We start from the raw sequence: 16,970 nt of genomic DNA, 5'->3' as shown, positions 1-16,970 counted from the left end.
CTCTGCATTTCTTTTTTTTATCCTTTTTAAAAAAATTTATTTGGCTGTACTGGTCTTAGTTGTGACATGTGGGATCTAGTTCCCTGACCCCCGGTCAAACCTGGGCCCCCTGCCTTGGGAGCACCAAGTCTTAACCACTGGACCCCCAGGGAAGTTCCCGCTCCACCTTTCTGAGCATGATTCCTCATGTCTAGAATGAACTACGTGATCTCTATGTGATTTTCCAATATTACAACTGTATTCATTTCCTAGCATCACCAAAACAAAGTACCCCAAACTGGGTGGCTTAAAACAATCAAAGTTTATTGTCTCACAGTTCTGAGGGCTAGAAGTCTGAAATCTGGGTGTCTACGGGGCCATGGTTCCTCTGAAACTTGTAGCCGAGGGTCCTTCTTTGCCTTTTCTAGCTCCTGATGTTGCTGGCAGTCCTCAGAGTTCCTTGGCCCGTTGCTGCACCACTCTGGTCTCTGCCTCCATTGTTGCATGGCCACCTTCCCTCCCTGTCTCTCTGCTCTTATAAGGACATTAGTCCTACTGGAGTCAGGGTCCACCCCTCCTCCAACATGGCTGTGTTTTAACCGATAACATCTGCAGCAGCTCTGTTTCCAAATGAGGTCATAGTCTTCCTTTTTTGGAAGGAAGTAGTGTTTTATTTTTTTTTTAATATTTACTTTTCTTATTTATTTTATTTGACTGCGCTCTTAGTTGTGGCATGTGGGATCTGGTTCCCCGACCAAGGATCAAACGCCAGCCCCCTGCATTGGGAACGTGGGGTCTTAACCATTGGACCACCAGGGAAGTCCCTCCAAATGAGGTCATACTCTGAGGTACTGGGAGTTATGACTTCAACATAAAATTTGGGAAGGACACAGTTCAACTCATAACAACAACTGTGGCTTTGCTTCTTTAGAAATTACTCAGAACTCTGTGAAAGTTGAAAATGCCCTTGTGAAAGGGAAAGTCATTTATGAATATTGGAAGAATAAAGGCAATTCCCCTCTCAGCCATTAATAAAGCTATAATAGTGATACGGCCAGGTTTCCACCCTCATTATCCTTGAACTTAAAGCCATAATGGTATCCATTATTTCCCGTGAGCACAAAAGAAGGTCATGCAGTCATGTTCTCTTTCTGCCCTTGAATGGGAGAATTGGTCAATCCATGTCTCACTCAGCAATCACGGTGTAGTCTTGGAGGAACAAGGTGAGGGATAACTGGATTTTGAACCAGAAGGGGCCATCACGGGACATCGTCTGCCAATGACCCCAAAGAGAAAATGGTCTTTATAAATGTCCCTTCAGTGTGCGAAGAGATGAGAGGTACAGAGAGAAAAACCAAAACCCCACTTATGATAGCAGAATATTGCCATGGGGAAGCTCTTTATTTTTTTGAGCCTTTTCATTTCTAGTGAGTTGCATTTCTAGGAGAGAAAAGAAGACCCCTCTGTTTTCCCAGTCTTCCTCTCCTTTGACATTATACCTGGCCTATTTTAAGTATAACTCTATCTCAGTAATGATGATGCCAGAAACTCAGAGCTAATCAAGAGTGATCGATGTCTGGACTTGTAGGAGAAGCTCAGAGGCAGTTCCCCAAGGCAGACACCTGAGGCTCACTGTCGACTACTCCATCTTACTCCCATACCCAACCGTTCGTCTAGCAGGGTTTTTTTTTTCCCCTTGGCTGTGCCGGGTCTTAGGTATGGCACGTGGGATCTAGTCCCCTGAGCAGGGATCGAACCCAGGGCCCCTGCATTGGGAGCAGAGTCTTAACCACTGGACCACCAGAGAAGTCCCCATCTAGCAGTCTTGACCTCTTAAATTTCTCTCCGATCCATCCTCAGTCTCTGTCTCCATCATCACCGTGCCTTATCCAAGCTATGAGCATCTCTTATTGGTTTGCTGGTATCTACTCTGATCCCTCCAGTTCAGTTCCAACAGCCAGTGATTTGTGTAAAAGGTGCAACTACTGAATTAAATTTAAAATCTTAATCCTAAACAAGGCACACAGGACTCTCTGTAATCTCCCATTGGCCTGCTCCTCCAGCCTCCTCTCTGTGCATCCCCATAACTAGCCTTTGGTTCATGCTGAGAACACACCAAACCCTCTTGCCTCAGTACCTCCACACATGCTACTGCCCTGAGGTCCCTCCTCCTCCAGGCTTCAATTTCCTAACTCCTGCTCATCCTACAGGGAGAGGTTCACTTAGAGAGGCTGTTCCCTAACCTCCAAATCTCACCTAGACTATCATCTTAGCATTGATCACAAGTTTTATTGCGAAGACAACAGAGAAATGGATAGAGTGCTTTTAACACATGGGTCTTCTGTTAGACTGTGGCCTCTAGAGATGAGAGAAGGTTCCTTTCTGTCCATCATTGTGTCCCCAACATTTATTATCGTGCCTGACACACAGAGATTCTCAGGAAATACTTCTCAAGTGAGTGAATGAATGGATGCATGAATGAAAGTTCAGATAGATATGGGCAGGAGGGCCCACTGTCATATGTCACACCGCAGCACCTATGGGGGAGCTCCTTAACCCTCTGTTTCCCCCTTCCCCACTCACAGCAGCAAGCATGCCAGTTGTCCTTTGGGTCCTAGATAGCACCAGCCATCTTGGATGCTGTGGTGCTGAGTCCATGAGGCTCCGCGCCTGGACAGAAATCACTTGCCGCCTTCTTTGAAGGCGGGGCTGTGGTTCAGAGCAAGTGCAGCACAGACGAAGAAGAAGGCAAAGGGAGAACATTTATCAGTTCACTTGCAAGAATTTTCCAGAATTCCACTCTACATTTATTAAATGACTGCTCTAAGATTCTCTGTGCTTGGCACTCAGGAGGATACAGGTGTGAGTATGCTGTGGTATAAACGTGGAACAAACCTCTTTTTTTTTTCCCTCCCCAGTTTAAGGACAAAAGTGGGCAACTTTTTATAATCTATAGCCAACGGATAGAGACTTGGACTCTAGGAATTATTATGTTTTTTCCTTGATAGGTATAGCATATAAACTATGGGAGAGGGTGCGGTGGCATGTAGTAAGTAGAGATCAGGCTTGCTGCTAAACATCCTACGATGCAGAGGACACCCCTCCCCCAACAAAGAATTGTGAAAAATACTGGCAGTGCCAAGGTTGAGAAGCCCTGCCTCACACCTGTATTCCCCCAAGTGCTAAGCATGGGGTATCTTAGAGCAGTCGTTTAAGACAGGCAGAATGAAATTCTAGAAAGTGATCTGATAAATATGTTTATTACATAAATAATGCACACATTAGCCTTTTCAGAGATTTCCATGGTTTGTTTCCTGTTGGCAGTATCTTAAATGAATGTGTCCTAATGATGTTCGTTTGAGCAATGTTGAGAGGATATAGTTTGAGCGAACACCTACCGACTGAACCACCCAAGCTGTGACAGTTTGCCTTCTTCTGGTCTCCCTGCTCCTCCAGTTCCTCAGGATGGGTTTTTCACACCTTCCCAGCTTCCAGTGGTCAGAAGTATCATGTTTGGCCCTAATCTGAACACACAATCATGATTTTCTGATCATAGAACATGAATAATTACAAAAAGAAGGCTCATTTAAGTTGCAAGTGAACATGATCCAAAGCTCATGTGCTTTGATGCATGTGTCTCCCTATCTGCATTACCCTATCTTATATGTTTAAGGAAAAGTTCTTTCTGCCTGCAGCACTGCTGGTACATATGGAGCAACGAGGTGAGATGACTGCAGCTAGGATTGACCTCCACCAAGGGGTGTGATGCTTCCACGGGAGTCAATTACCAATTATTGCCACCAGGTGGCAGCCACGATCTACCAAAATCTTCTCTCTCACAAGGATCTTGGGGTGTGGAATTATTGTTTACTCAGACCTGGCTTCTCACCTGCCTGGGAAACAAATCCTCCTCCACCCACAGCCTCAGAACAAATGTGTTGAGACTAAGCAAGCTGATAGACGGCTGGATCAGTGCACATCAGAGAATAGGCTCTCCTAAAAAGAGCAGTTGGGGGCGTCAGGGGGGCATAACCCTACATGGTTTGTCCAGTCAGTTCTCGGTTTAATCAGTTTAGACAGGAACCAGTCAACTCAAGTGCAAGTTTTTCATTGGCTCCTGGTGATGTCAGATGAGGCTGGGAGAACTGGTTTTCTAGGTGTGGGGCCGCTTTCTTCCCTGAAACATCTAGAAAGTGCTGAGGCCTTTCACCTCCTGCCCAGCCAGGGCCTCCAGCTGTAACTGGATACTAAGCTTTTCTCAAACAGACACTTTATGAACAACAGGAAACCCCAGAAATTGAATGGAAAGTGGGAGTGAGAAAAATAAACTCAGCACCAGGGAGCCTCTCAGCTGAGGGTCTCCATGGGCAAGTATGGCTCCAGGGTCCCAGCCCAGAGCTTCTGATGAACTGCTCTGGATGTAATATGGGCAGCTGGAGCTTTCAAAGATCCCCAGGTGATCCTGGTATTCTGCCAAGACAGAACCACTGTTAGATGTGAACCTTTGCTCCTGTGTTAATGAAATCCACTAACCAGATTCCTCATGCCTTGAGCTCGTTTGAAATAGAAGCCCAAGCTTAGGAAGGAACACTTAGTGCAGGGTCAGAGACATGGGAACCTGATTTAAATGGAACATAAAGGAAAGTCAGTTTTTTTCTCTCTCCAATTGCCTCCATTAACTGCTCCCCCCAAATACCAGCCTGCTATTTACTTTATCCATCTGTGAATGAAGGGATTGTATTCATATTGGCTGACCTTCAAATACTTCCAGGTTGTCTAAGAGGAAGCCATGTGGCACTTGGACTTTTGAGTGACCTGGCAGCTTGTTGGTGCCACATCTCTTTGAACCTTTGTGTTGGCAAGTGATGTCACCGTTTCCATATGTTGCCGAAACTCTGGAGCTGAAGGCTCCAGGCACAATTTAGGTCAAGTCTGTTTAAAGATTAGTACATGGGGCCACCACTGGAGGCAGTGATCTGGGTGAGCCCCAGGACACATCACTTTCACAGCCAAAAAAAACGGTCGTCTAGCACCTTATGTTGATGGTTACATTTTTAAGCATGCGGTAAGGTCCCATGACTCTTTTGGATAGTTAGACTAACTGCCCTCTAGTCTAGCTGCAGAACTGGGGGGCTGTAACATGGTCACGGGGTGTGCTGGACGGGCTAGATCCTTGGAGTATGTGACAAGCTGGCCTCACCTCCCTCTCACCAGGAGTGTGATCTTATGCAGGTTTATCACTGGCTTCAGGCTTCACCTTGCTCTTCTGTCTTCTAAAGCAGGGGCCCCCAACTTCCGGGATATAATGCCTGATTATCTGAGGAGGAGCTGATGTAATAATAATAGAAATACAGTGCATAATAAATGTTATGCGCTTGAATCATCCCCAAAGCATCCTTCTACCTCGGTCTGTGGAAAAACTGTCTTGCGTGAAACTGGTCCCTGGGGCCAGAAGGGATCCCTCCTCCAAGGTAATGATAATCATGTTAGATGGTTTCTCTTAAAGAAATGGGATAAAGCTGTGATGTGCTGGGAATATTTAAACACGAGTGGGGGCCGGGAGGGGCATGGGAAGCACCCTGATTGGTAGTGTTTGCCTATTTCCATGATGTAAATGCTCCCACCATGGCTGATTTCCAGATACCAGTGGGACGTCACTGAATGTGGAATTGGGAAGAGATGTGTACCACCTAGGAGAAACCATCTTGTGGTGCCTTCCTAGAATGTCACAGATACTCACAAGAGGGTATGTCCTTGTCATCCCACCACCCCATCCCTGACCATACAAACACATATGCTGCCATGCTCTCAGTCACTCTGTGCAACCCCATGGACTGCAGCCCGCCAGGATCCTCTGCCAAGGGATTCTCCAGGCAAGAGTCCTGGAGTGGGTCCCCATGTCCTCCTCCAGGGGATCTTCCCGACCCAGGGATCAAACCCAGGTCTCCTGTGTCTCCTGCATTGACAGGTGAATTCTTTACCACTGAGCCACCCCATATAGCAACATAGGGCTTTAGTATTTTTTCTGGTACTTTCACATACACTCTCTCATTAAATTCTCAGGACAACATTGTGAGACGGGCAGGGTGGGTGTGATTTCTACTGTTTACAGATGTTATTTATAGTCTGGGAGAGTCTAGAACAAACTGCTCAAGGCCACACTGTAATCTATGAAATGGGTGCAGCAGGCAGAATAATGGCCCGCAAAGCTGTTCACAGCCCACTGCCTGGAGCCTGTGACTGTGAAGGTCATGTGCCAGAAGGGAATTGACGTTGCAGCTGGAATGAAGGTTGCTAGTCAGCTGACCTGAAAATAGGGACTCCTGAATTACCCAGATGAAGCCAATGTAATCACAAGCGTCCTTACAAGTCGAAGACGGAGGGAGAAGCAGAGGGAATGTAGCTAAAGGAAAAGGGCCAAAGAGAGGCTGCGTTGCTGGAGTTTTTTGCCTTTTTTTTTCGTTTTAATTACTGTATTTATTTTTGGTTGTGCTGGGTCTTCGTTGCTGCGCAGGCTTTTCTCTAGTTGCAGCGATTGGGGGGCGTGGGGAGGGGGCTCAGAAACGCTGTTCTTTGTCACAGGTGTACAGGCTTCTAATTTCATTGGCTTCTCTTGTTGCTGAGCACTGGCTCTAGGCTCCCGGGCTTCAGGAGTTGCGGCACGTGGGCGCCGGGACTTAGTTCCGGGTTAGTTGCCCCCCACGGTGTGTGGGAGCTTCCCAGACCAGGGATGGAACCGGTGGCGTCTGCATTGGCCAGTGGATTCTCAACCCCTGGGCCACCAGGGAAGTCCCTACCTTCCTGTTTTTGCAGATGGAGGAAGGAGCTGCAAGCCAAAGAGTGCAGATGGCTTGTAGAAGCTGCAAGAGGTAAGAAAGCAGATTCTTCTCTAGCGTCTTCAGACAGAAACACAGCCCTCCAGCACCTTGACTGTGGCCCCGTGAGACCTATGAGGCACTTCTGATGTCCAGAGCCGTAAGAATACATTTGTGGTGTTTAAGCCACCGAAGTCATGTCATTTGTTACAGCAGCCATCGGAAGGGAATACAGTGGACTGGCTTCCACAGTCTGGGAGAGGCTTTTGTTTTTTCCCCTCTCACTCTTTCTATACCTTTGCTTTTACCCCTGAGTTTCCCGTAATACCTGGCTTTTAGCGTTTATGTAGGTCCGCAACCTTTTTGGCACCAGGGACTGGTTTCGTGGAAGACAGTTTTCTGACTGGAGAGGGGGCGGGATGGTTTCCGGATGATTCAGGCGCATTAGGTTTATCGTGCTTTGCTTCTAATCCAATGCTGCAGCTCATCTGACAGGTGGTACTGGTCCGTGAGCTTGGGGCCCTCTGGTTTACTGTATGGTTATAATTCTTGGCCTCCCTGTCCGTCTTCTCCCTAATCCCTGACAGCAAGATAGTTTGCTCCTCACTTTTGCACCATTTTCTGCCAGTGTGCTACTTTCCCCCAAGACCAGAGCATAGTAACTCGATTCAGAATGAATTAATGTGTGAATGAATGCTAGACTCTGATATTAGCAATATTACTGCACCTCATCATCACCAAGAATCATAGGGCTGGGCTCTCACAGCTTCATGACAGTTAAAAGCATCTCTTGGTAGTGTCTGGAGCTGCCTTCCTCCCATCCCCCACTTCCCTCAGTGCAGTCTGGGAGCTGCAGGAAAGATCAAGACTACCTACCCATCGGCCCCAGAAGTAGCCTGTCCCCCAGACCAGTGTGTGTCCTGTTGGGCAATCTGCAGAGAGGAAGGAAGGTTCTGGTTCCAGACATCGTGATGAATGAGTTATAGGAGCCCCAGACTCTGATGTCGCCATCTTTGTCTCAGCAAAGCTGATAATTGGATTTGAGCCTTTAGGCTAGTCACTTATTTACTCTGCCCTCATTTATCAAATGTGAGAAATGCCAGCTCTGTGTTTGGCTTACTTTCAAGGCTTTATAAAAAGGAGTAAAAGAGGTATGAACAGGTCTTAGCTACTGTCACACAGTTAATGCACTGAGAGCAGATGTGATCACGTGCTGAGAAAAGTCAGGGCTACGTAGGAAAGTTCACATTCACAGAGAAGTGAAAGTGAATTGCGTCACTTTCTGTCACGTGACATCCATGGGCCACTGATGAACTCACTGAGGCTGTGTTTCCTCCTGTGTGAGACGGAGAGAAAAGATGTGTCTCATTTATTGCTCACTCCCAGTGTTGCCCACCCTGTTCTATGCCCTTCACAGTTATTTTTATTTTATAGTTACATGGCTTGTCAGTGTCAGAGTCAGGACAATTACAGGTTGGAAGTAAGCATGCTTTTTTTTTTTTTTCCAGGCTAATTGCTTTCCAATGCTGTGGTGCTCTCTGCTGCACATCAAGGGGAATCCATCAGAATCCTATCTATGTCCCCTCCCTCTTGAGCCTTCCTCCCCCCCCCCCAACCCACCCCACTCCCCAGACTCGTGCATTCTTAGCAGCAGGAATGGTATATGCAGTGGTCTGGAAGTGGAGGCAATGGAGAGGAATATGCATGAGGGATGAGGTACCCTTGTGACTGCCGGTCTGGGGACTTGCAGGAAGCAGAAGCATGCTGGTAAATAGCATACGTTCGAAACATACTGGAAGGTTTAGACACAGGAGGTGATGTAGACACAGGTCAGAGAACTCTCCTGAGGGGCTGTGTGGAACAGGGCAGGCCTGGGCACGAGCACGACCTGGAGGAAGCTGTTCTGATGACACCCTAGGAGCACAATGATGAGGGGCTCTGGGAGCAGAGGCAGGGAAATGGGGAGAAATGGACAACGTGTGTGTGTGTGTGCACGTGCAAAGTCGTTTCAGTTGTGTCCGATTCTTTGTGACCCTATAGGTTGTAGCCCGCCCGGCTCCTCTGTCCATGGGATTTCCCAGGAAGAATACTGGAATGGTTTGCCATGCACTCCTCCAGGGGATCTTCCCAAGCCCAGGCAAGTCAAAATGATGAGTTTGGGTTACCATCTGCATATGGGGGGGGGGGAAGGAAAAGCTGCTGAGGCCTGATGACCTGGCCTTTCATTTTGGGGACCTCAGGCCTGTCTTGGGGTATCATCACCTACACACACTTAGCCTTTGAGCCCGCAGTGAACAGGATACATTTCTTCAGGAAGAAGAAATTCTTTGAGGAGATAAAAATTGATTTCACTTCCTGAAAAGAACAGCTGTCACTGGCTCTACATTCACTTATTTCTCAATTTGGATTTTTCCCCCTGAATATTCCAGTTTCCAGAGGTATTATCAGTTCTTTGATTGTGTTCCTTGTATGTAATTATATCATATGACAATAATTGTCAATTTCAGAGGAAAGAAACTATGCAGTTAAAACAAAATCAGAAAAAGGAAAAAAAAAAAAAAAAGGAGTGTTCTTCCAAATCTCTCCCAGAGTCTTCTCTTACACTTGGGAGGGGCCTGGGTAGTGGCCCACCTCAAGCCTGAATGCCTGGATTGAGATCCCAGCTCCCACTTTTTAGCCATGGGATTTGGACAAGTTAGGTGGCTCCTTTCTATAAAGGGTGTGTGTGTTGGTGGGGGGGGGGCGGCGGTTAACAATGCTAGTTCTTACCTCATGCCTACCACATTACCTTGTTCTAAAGATGAAATGAGCATTGCTTGAATTGGTCCCTGGCATGCTTGATAAGCAGCCCATATATGTCAGTTATCATATTCTTCAGACTTTCTACAATGATCCTGAATGACACTGAAGATCAGAAGCATCTATATAAGTTATATCATCTTTATTATTACTTCTCTGTTGTCACTGGGAATGAAGGTACCATCAGCTGACACTATGGTCACAAGGGTGGATTAAGCCTTTTGCTTGTCCTGGAAAGAAGGACTCATGGGCTGGTCCTCCCACATGGGGTTGTTGACTGAAAAAAAAAAAAAAGAGAGAGAGAGGGAAAGCACAACCTAAAAGTTGAGAATTAGGTTTTATTCGGCGGGCAAACTGAGGACTTAGGCCCAGATCACAGCCTCTCACATCACTCTGCAGAAGTGCTCTCAAGAGGTAAGGGAGGAGCCAGGAAATATAGGAGTTTATGCAAAAATGCCGTCGTCAGCACGTCAAAAGATTACTGATAAAGAAAACCAGACATCTCTAGTTAATGAATTTGGTGCTTTCCTAAGTATGAGAAGATAAGAGTCTGGGCTCACTGAAATCATTCCTTTGATGTGCACCTCAGGGCCAGTATCCTGCTTGTCTCAAGCCTGAATTCCCTCAGTTGCACAGCTTGGGGCCGGTGCAGGGGCTTAGGGCTTGATGCTCGAAACTTCTTTTGTTTACTGATACAGGCTCCTGATAAACAGAGACCGATAAAAGATCAGAAATCTGTGTTGAGCCAGGCCACAGGGGAGAGGGGAAGACGACCCGATCTTTACCTGCCTTGGAAGAGAAACTCTCTGGATTCATCATCTTCCTACTTTCAGGGTTCAACTCTGCCCCAGAAGCATTCAGCAAACCTTATTCCCTCAGGGCTGATAGGTGTCTGTGTCCTAGAGATACAAACAGAAATAAAACCTAGGCCCGCCCCAAGGAAACAGGCCTGACAGGGAGCAAGCAGACAGATGGCAACAAGGGGAGCAATCGTAACAATGGAAGATTTTCCCGAGGCAGGGGGTGTGGGGAAACTGCCTTCTGCTTCAGGAAGTCAAAGCTTCACCCAGGAGGGCGCCATTTAAAGCCAAGTCTCTCAAATGGCTGAGAGGCAAGGAACTTTCTAGGGCCACAGAAATATTTTGTATCTCCAGCACCTGGGATGATGGAGACACTGGCGCACGTGGTCATCCACATCCATGGATGGAAACCTAAAATGAATGTGCTTTATTTGATGTAAATTCACTGTCCATCGAGTTGATTAGGAAGAGAAGTCTGCAAGGGCAGGCACGCTGCGGTCGTGTGAGCACGCTGCCTGGCGCATGGTGGCCTCTCCAAGCCGTTCTCTGCCCCACGAGAGCTGGAAGGCGCTGAGGGGTGAGGACAGAAACTTTCTGTGTCCCCAGGAGCTGGCTCTCCCTGGCTGCCCGTTCTCAATCCTGCCTTTGTGTGGCCACCAGAAGCCAGGACTGGGGCCAACCTCTGCGGGAGGAGGAGCCTCGGCTCAATGCACATATCCCACAGGGCCTTAGGCAGTGCAGGGAAGTCTTTTGGCTCATTTGTCTTGACACACAGGAGCTGTGGATCTGATCGTGGGCGTGATTGGTGGACCAGCTCCAAGCCTCGCAGGCCTGTTTGTGCTGTTGGTGGCTCCCATCTGCTGGGCTGTCTGCAGCCTTCTCTGGGCTGCTGCCCCTGATGCCAGAGTTCTCTTTCCCCCTCCTCTCCTTCCCCTCCCCCTCCCTCCTATTTCAGAGGACCCGGTGGGGCAGGGCTGGCAGGAGGCCCTGGGGGAGAACTGAGAGGCCTGAGACTGACTAAGGGCTCTTTGTGTGTGTGTGTGTGTGTGTGTGTGTGTGTCTGCCTGCCTGCCTGCCTGCCTGTGTTTGGGTGGATCTGGGTGGACAGACAGCTCTTCAGTTGTCTGGTGGACAGGTCTAAGTGTCCCTTCTCAGGGTACGATTGCCAGATCAACTCTCTGATGCCCCATTAAACTGGACTTTCAGATACACGAGGAATCACCTTTAAATTTAAATGTCTCGAAGACTGCATGAGATAACAGACTCCAAAAGCTATCTGTTATTTATCTGAAAGTCTAGTCTTGGAACACCCTGCTTTTTTAACCCGCTAAATGGAGCATCCATGCTGGGGTATGGTGGGAAACAGTGGGGAAAAGGAGAAGATGGGTTTCCTTTAAGGCTACACAGGACACGGTCTTCACCAGGGCGTCAGAATCCTGTCAGTATCGGCAGTGATCATGGCGACTGTAGGGCAGGTGCGGGCAGCTTCTCTGCTGGGCTTCCCTGGAGGTGAACATACTGCCGGGAAAACCACAGTTGGCTGATGTCAGAAGGAACGAGCTGTGAAGATGCTCCGTTCTGTCTCCCACCCCCTACCTCCTCCTCTGTGCCACCCTTTTTCGTCTCCCAGGCCCTGAAGCCCACAAGGTCGCCAAGTGGGAGTCACTGGGGATCGTGGGCATGGATGAGAGGCAGAGAAGGAAGGTTCGATGCTGCCTGCACCAGCCTCACCTGTTTTCCCAGGCTCTCCCCTCATCCACTACCCACGTGGACCCCGCCCTGGTTAGAACTCCCACGGCCACGCTTCATTGGCATTTAACCCTCGGGGCAGGCACAGGAGAAGTCAGTGGAAAGTTACTTGCACATAAACGGACTGACGAATGATGAAACCCCAGGAAACCACGGCTCCTCCCCTGCGGGGGCACTGGGCTGGAGGCCAGCTTGCTAGGCTTGGGATCTGCTTGTGGGCTCGCTACACACCCAGAGACCTTGGGCAAGTCGCTGGGCATCTGTCCTGTTCCTTCCCTTCTAAGTGGGATGCTGGCTGCCCTGTCACACACTTGCTTGGCTGTCAGGAGGGCAGGAATGAGTGAGAAAATGTAAAAATAATAGCAGCAGCTAAACACGAAGCCTCTGCACCCGCATAAGCTTTTATCGTGGGCCAGCCTGGCCCCTGGGGCCTCCACTTAGAGAAACCCAACACGTGGATAACAGACACGCACATACACCATTACATGAATCCGGGGCGGAATGTCCTGAAAATATAGTTCAGTCCACCGAACTGAAATGTGGTGCTCACACCTTACAAGGGAACCTCCAATACAGAACTCTCCAGAAGGATGGCTCTGAACTGCACCTGTGCAGGGCTGGATAACTCAACTGTACTTGAGTTGCCTTCTAGAATGGAAGTCCGCTGGGGACCTGTATACAGCCAGTTTGATTTTGGATTGTAAGAGCCATGGTTTGGAGAAGACTGTCCTCCTGCCCCTTTAAGAACTCAAGTTCCTTCAAGTGCAGCTAAGCAGGAAGTGCCCCTACACCTTCCTGAAGGCCTGTTTCACTTCCTTTCAAAGGTGTTTTCTTACTAAAGAAACCCCAAGTCCAAGGTCACATTTGATTTTTTTCAAATGCATACTCAGCTCCCATTTGTGTTGGTTTTATGAAGTTTTGGGGGGCAGGAAAGGGTACAAATAATATATATAGCTCTTTATATTTTTCAGTAGGCTTTATTTTTGAGAGCAGTTTTAGGTTCACAGCGAAACTGGGTGAAAGGCATGGAGATTTCCCATATACCCCCTGCCCCAACACACAGTAATACATAGTGTCCCCCACCATCCCCATAAAGAATATTTTTAAAATCTATAAAAGATGAAAGGAAAACATAAAATGATTTAAAATATTTTAAAATAGAAAGGTATAGTACCTGCTTCTGGGAAAAATGTAAATAATAGAGGACTGTCCATTTTCCTCCCCCAGAGGTAACCTCTATTCACGGTTCTTAAAACTCCCTTTTGGCAATTGTCTCAATACATCTCACTTTTTTATTGCACGGAGGAGATCGTACACTATTTCTGAGGTTCTTTTATTCATGTAAGTATATTTTGGACATTCTTTCAGGGCATTGTGAATAAACCTGCCCCAATCTTTTTCTAACAGCCGTGTCATTTTCCATTGTTTGGGTATTCTATCCTGTATTTAAGTGATCTAATTAATATACACTTAGGTTGATTGTAGGTTTTCCTCTTAGTAACAGTGCTATGGGGAAAAGGTTATTAATATATATGTATATGGATGTAGATCTCTCTCTCTGTGTGTGTCCAAATACAGCCATTGAAAATAATTTTAACAGTGGAATCACTAGATCACATTAGAAATGCTGGGAAAGCCATTGGTACCTCTGAAAAGTTGAATTTATACTTCCCACCAGGGCCTGGGAGAACTGCTTCCCACTCTCCTTCCCTTGCATTCTGACCAACCTCAGGTCTGGAGGTTTACCCCACCTTCTCACTTTGCCAGTCTGAAAGGGACACACAAGGGTTCCTTATTTGATTTGCATCTGAAAGCTTCCTATGCAGGGGGCAGGGATCTCCTCACATCAATTCTGGCTCAGTGAAAGGGGCTTCAAGACCAGACTGTGGAACCAGATGAGCCATTTGCCAAACTCCACAGCTTCAGTTTTTCCATCTGTGAAATGAGCATCCTAAGACCAAGTTCTTGGGGTTATTAAGAGGATCCAACAGAGAGTATTTAGAACTACAAATGTTAGTGTGTTCCCATCAAAGCAAAACAGATAACAAAATGCACCCCAAAACACAAAACTGATGTCAATTGACCTAGTCAAAACAACTTTTGCAGTATCTGAGGCCTCACCTTCTCCTTACTTGCTGCCCCTGTTTGAGGGAGGAAAATGCAAATCAGATGCTGAAAAAGAAAACTGAAACTGTCACATTAAATGGTTGGTTTCCCTCACCAAGCATCCTTGGGCATGTTACATCTCTGGGCCTCAGTTTCTTCCATTGTAAGATGGATGTTTTGGGTGTTTGCTCTGCCTACCCAGCCAGGTCGTTAGGGGAATGCTGGAACACGTGGGACAGTCCTCTGGGGATGAGCCTTGTATTGTTACTCTCAGCCACGATTCCCCCCAAAGGCTCAGTCCACGTCCCCCAGCACGGCAGGTGGACAGCAGGCTCCCCTCAACTAACAAATGATTCTCAAACACCTATTCAATGCCAGGCTAGTCGAAGACCCTCTGAGACTCTCAACACTGCATAGGGCACTGATGGAAGGGAGTCCTTCAACTTTCTGGTCTGCCTTTTGAGATCAAATTATATCCTATGAGGTTCAACAAGCAGCCCCCATTACCCCATACCCTAGCATCTAATAAGAAAAGACCTTAATGAGTCTACTTCATGAAAATATATTTGCCATGTTTTATCTTTTTAAATATTTTCCTTTGGAAATGGCATACATTTTGAATACTGCGGTACTGCTCAAGTGACAGCCAAGTTACCTGTAAGCGGGGATGGTGTGAACATGGTTTCTCCAGATCCTTCAATGTCGTATAGAATCTCAGCTGGGTTTTTGCATGGTGGGGAGAGTAATTCACCTTCTTGGAGGTTACAATTAATCCCACCATGAGTGATTGGTATGGTCTGAACGTGTCCTCTCCAAAATTCTTGTGTTGAAATACTATCCCTCAATGTGATGGTATCAAGAGGTGAGGCCTTCATGAATGTTATTAGTGCCCTTATAACAGAGGACCCCCCCCCACACACACAGAGCTCCCTAGCCTTTTTGCCACTTAAGGCTACAATGAGAACTCTGTGGCCCTGAAGAGGGCCTTCACCCAATGATGCTGGCACTCTGATCTCAACATCCAGCCTGCAGAAATGTAGGACGTAAATTTCTGTTGTTTGTAATCCACCAAGTCTGTGGTATTACTGGGCTAAGAGTTCTTTTTGAGGACTGCTAAAAGAGCCACACCACGTAAGGAACAGAGATACAATCAAAAGCACGTCTCATAGCATAATGGCTTCTCCATGGAGGAATCTGGCAGAGAACACCTTAGTCAAGTGATCAACATTAACATCCCCAACAATGGAACAAACCAGTACCACGTGCCTCCTGATGGGAGACACTGAAAAGGCCACAGCATCCCTTGTGTAGTATTCCTGCCAAAAAGGCAAAGCCCCAATCTAATCACGAGGAAACATCAGGCAAACCTAATTCAAGGGAAATTCCACAAAACAACTGGCTTGTCGTCTTCAAAAATATTCGTGTCATGGAACACCAAGAGAGACTGAGGAAGTTCTAAATTAAAATACACTAATGGGACATCACAACTAAATGTGATACATGCTCCTGGATTGAAATCTGGATCAGAAAAAAAAATGTTATAAGGATCGTCTCGGGCTAATTGGCAGAAAGTGAATTGGGTCTGTAGCTAAGATAACAGTGTTGGAGCAATGTGAAATTTCCTAGTACTGATAATTGTCCAGTGGCTATGCTGGAGAAGGGCCTTGCTCTTAGTAAATGCACACCAATTATTTGGGGCTAAAAAGTGTCATATTTGCAAAGAGTTTAGGAGATAGATGACAGATAAAGCGTTAGAGAAAGAACGATAAAGCAAAATATTACCAATTGGTGAATCTGGATGATGAGTAAACAGGAACTCTTCATTGTTTCTTCATTGTGTTTTTGCAGCTTTTCTGTAAGTCACCTTGTTATCATAAACAACTGGGACTGGTCCAAGGGGCCCATCAGGAATAATAAAGACACCCCAAACACTTGGGAAATGCCAAAAGTTTCAAGGCTCCCTCCAGGGAACCAGGGACCAAGGCCAGCTACATTCTTTCATATGCAAAACCAGATCAAGTATTTTAGCTAAAAAAGTAAAGCATTTATGCAAACATAGCCATAGAGTACAAAATAGAAAACTCAGACATTAAAATACCTCCTCCTGGCCCAAACTAAAATTATGTCCCTGTCTGGATGTAGACAGAAAAAGAGACTGAAGTCCAAATGTACGCTTACTCTCTGTGCCAAGGCCCGTAAGTAGTAAAATAAGAGTTGGGGGAGAGCATGTGTATAAGTATGTTGGGTGAGCCACTTTCATGAATGAGGAATTCCCCATGGACTATACAATCCGTGGAATTCTCCAGGCCAGAATACTGGAGTGAGTAGCCTTTCCCTTCTCCAGGGGATCTTCCCAACCCAGGGATCGAACCCAGGTTTCCCACATAACAGGCGGATTCTTTACCAGCTGAGCCACAGGGGAAGCCCCATCCTACAGTTAGTTATATTAATAATACTGCCCATAGATGACTGTGTTTCACAAGTGACTGAATTTGGCTCCTTGTCATCCTAGATCTCAAATCTTTCTCCTGAAGGATGCATTGTCTGAGCTCTAGACACCTAAAACCATGCCTAGAGGACTGGGGCCTACAGTTTCAAGTCAGGAGTTAGTTTGTGGTCTTGGCTCAGCTAACCAGCTGAATACCCTTGGGCAGGTCACAAAAACTCTCTGTGCTGAGTTTCATCCTCTGGGAAAGATTGATTCCAGCACCTCATTCCTTTA

At 46.9% G+C, this 16,970-nt stretch overlaps 1 long non-coding RNA gene across 1 annotated transcript; it reads left to right on the top strand.

The window, feature by feature from the left end:
- Window positions 1–5,456: 5,456 nt before the first annotated feature.
- LOC133242003 (uncharacterized) lies at window positions 5,457–15,118 on the top strand. The gene is made up of 2 exons (XR_009734750.1): window positions 5,457–8,561; window positions 8,835–15,118. It is a non-coding gene; the product is annotated as an uncharacterized LOC133242003 (long non-coding RNA).
- The last annotated feature ends 1,852 nt before the right edge of the window (window positions 15,119–16,970 follow it).

The sequence above is a fragment of the Bos javanicus genome, chromosome X (genome assembly GCF_032452875.1).
Source record: "Bos javanicus breed banteng chromosome X, ARS-OSU_banteng_1.0, whole genome shotgun sequence".
Lineage (NCBI taxonomy): Eukaryota > Metazoa > Chordata > Mammalia > Artiodactyla > Bovidae > Bos > Bos javanicus.
This window is presented reverse-complemented; position numbering and strand designations above follow the sequence as displayed.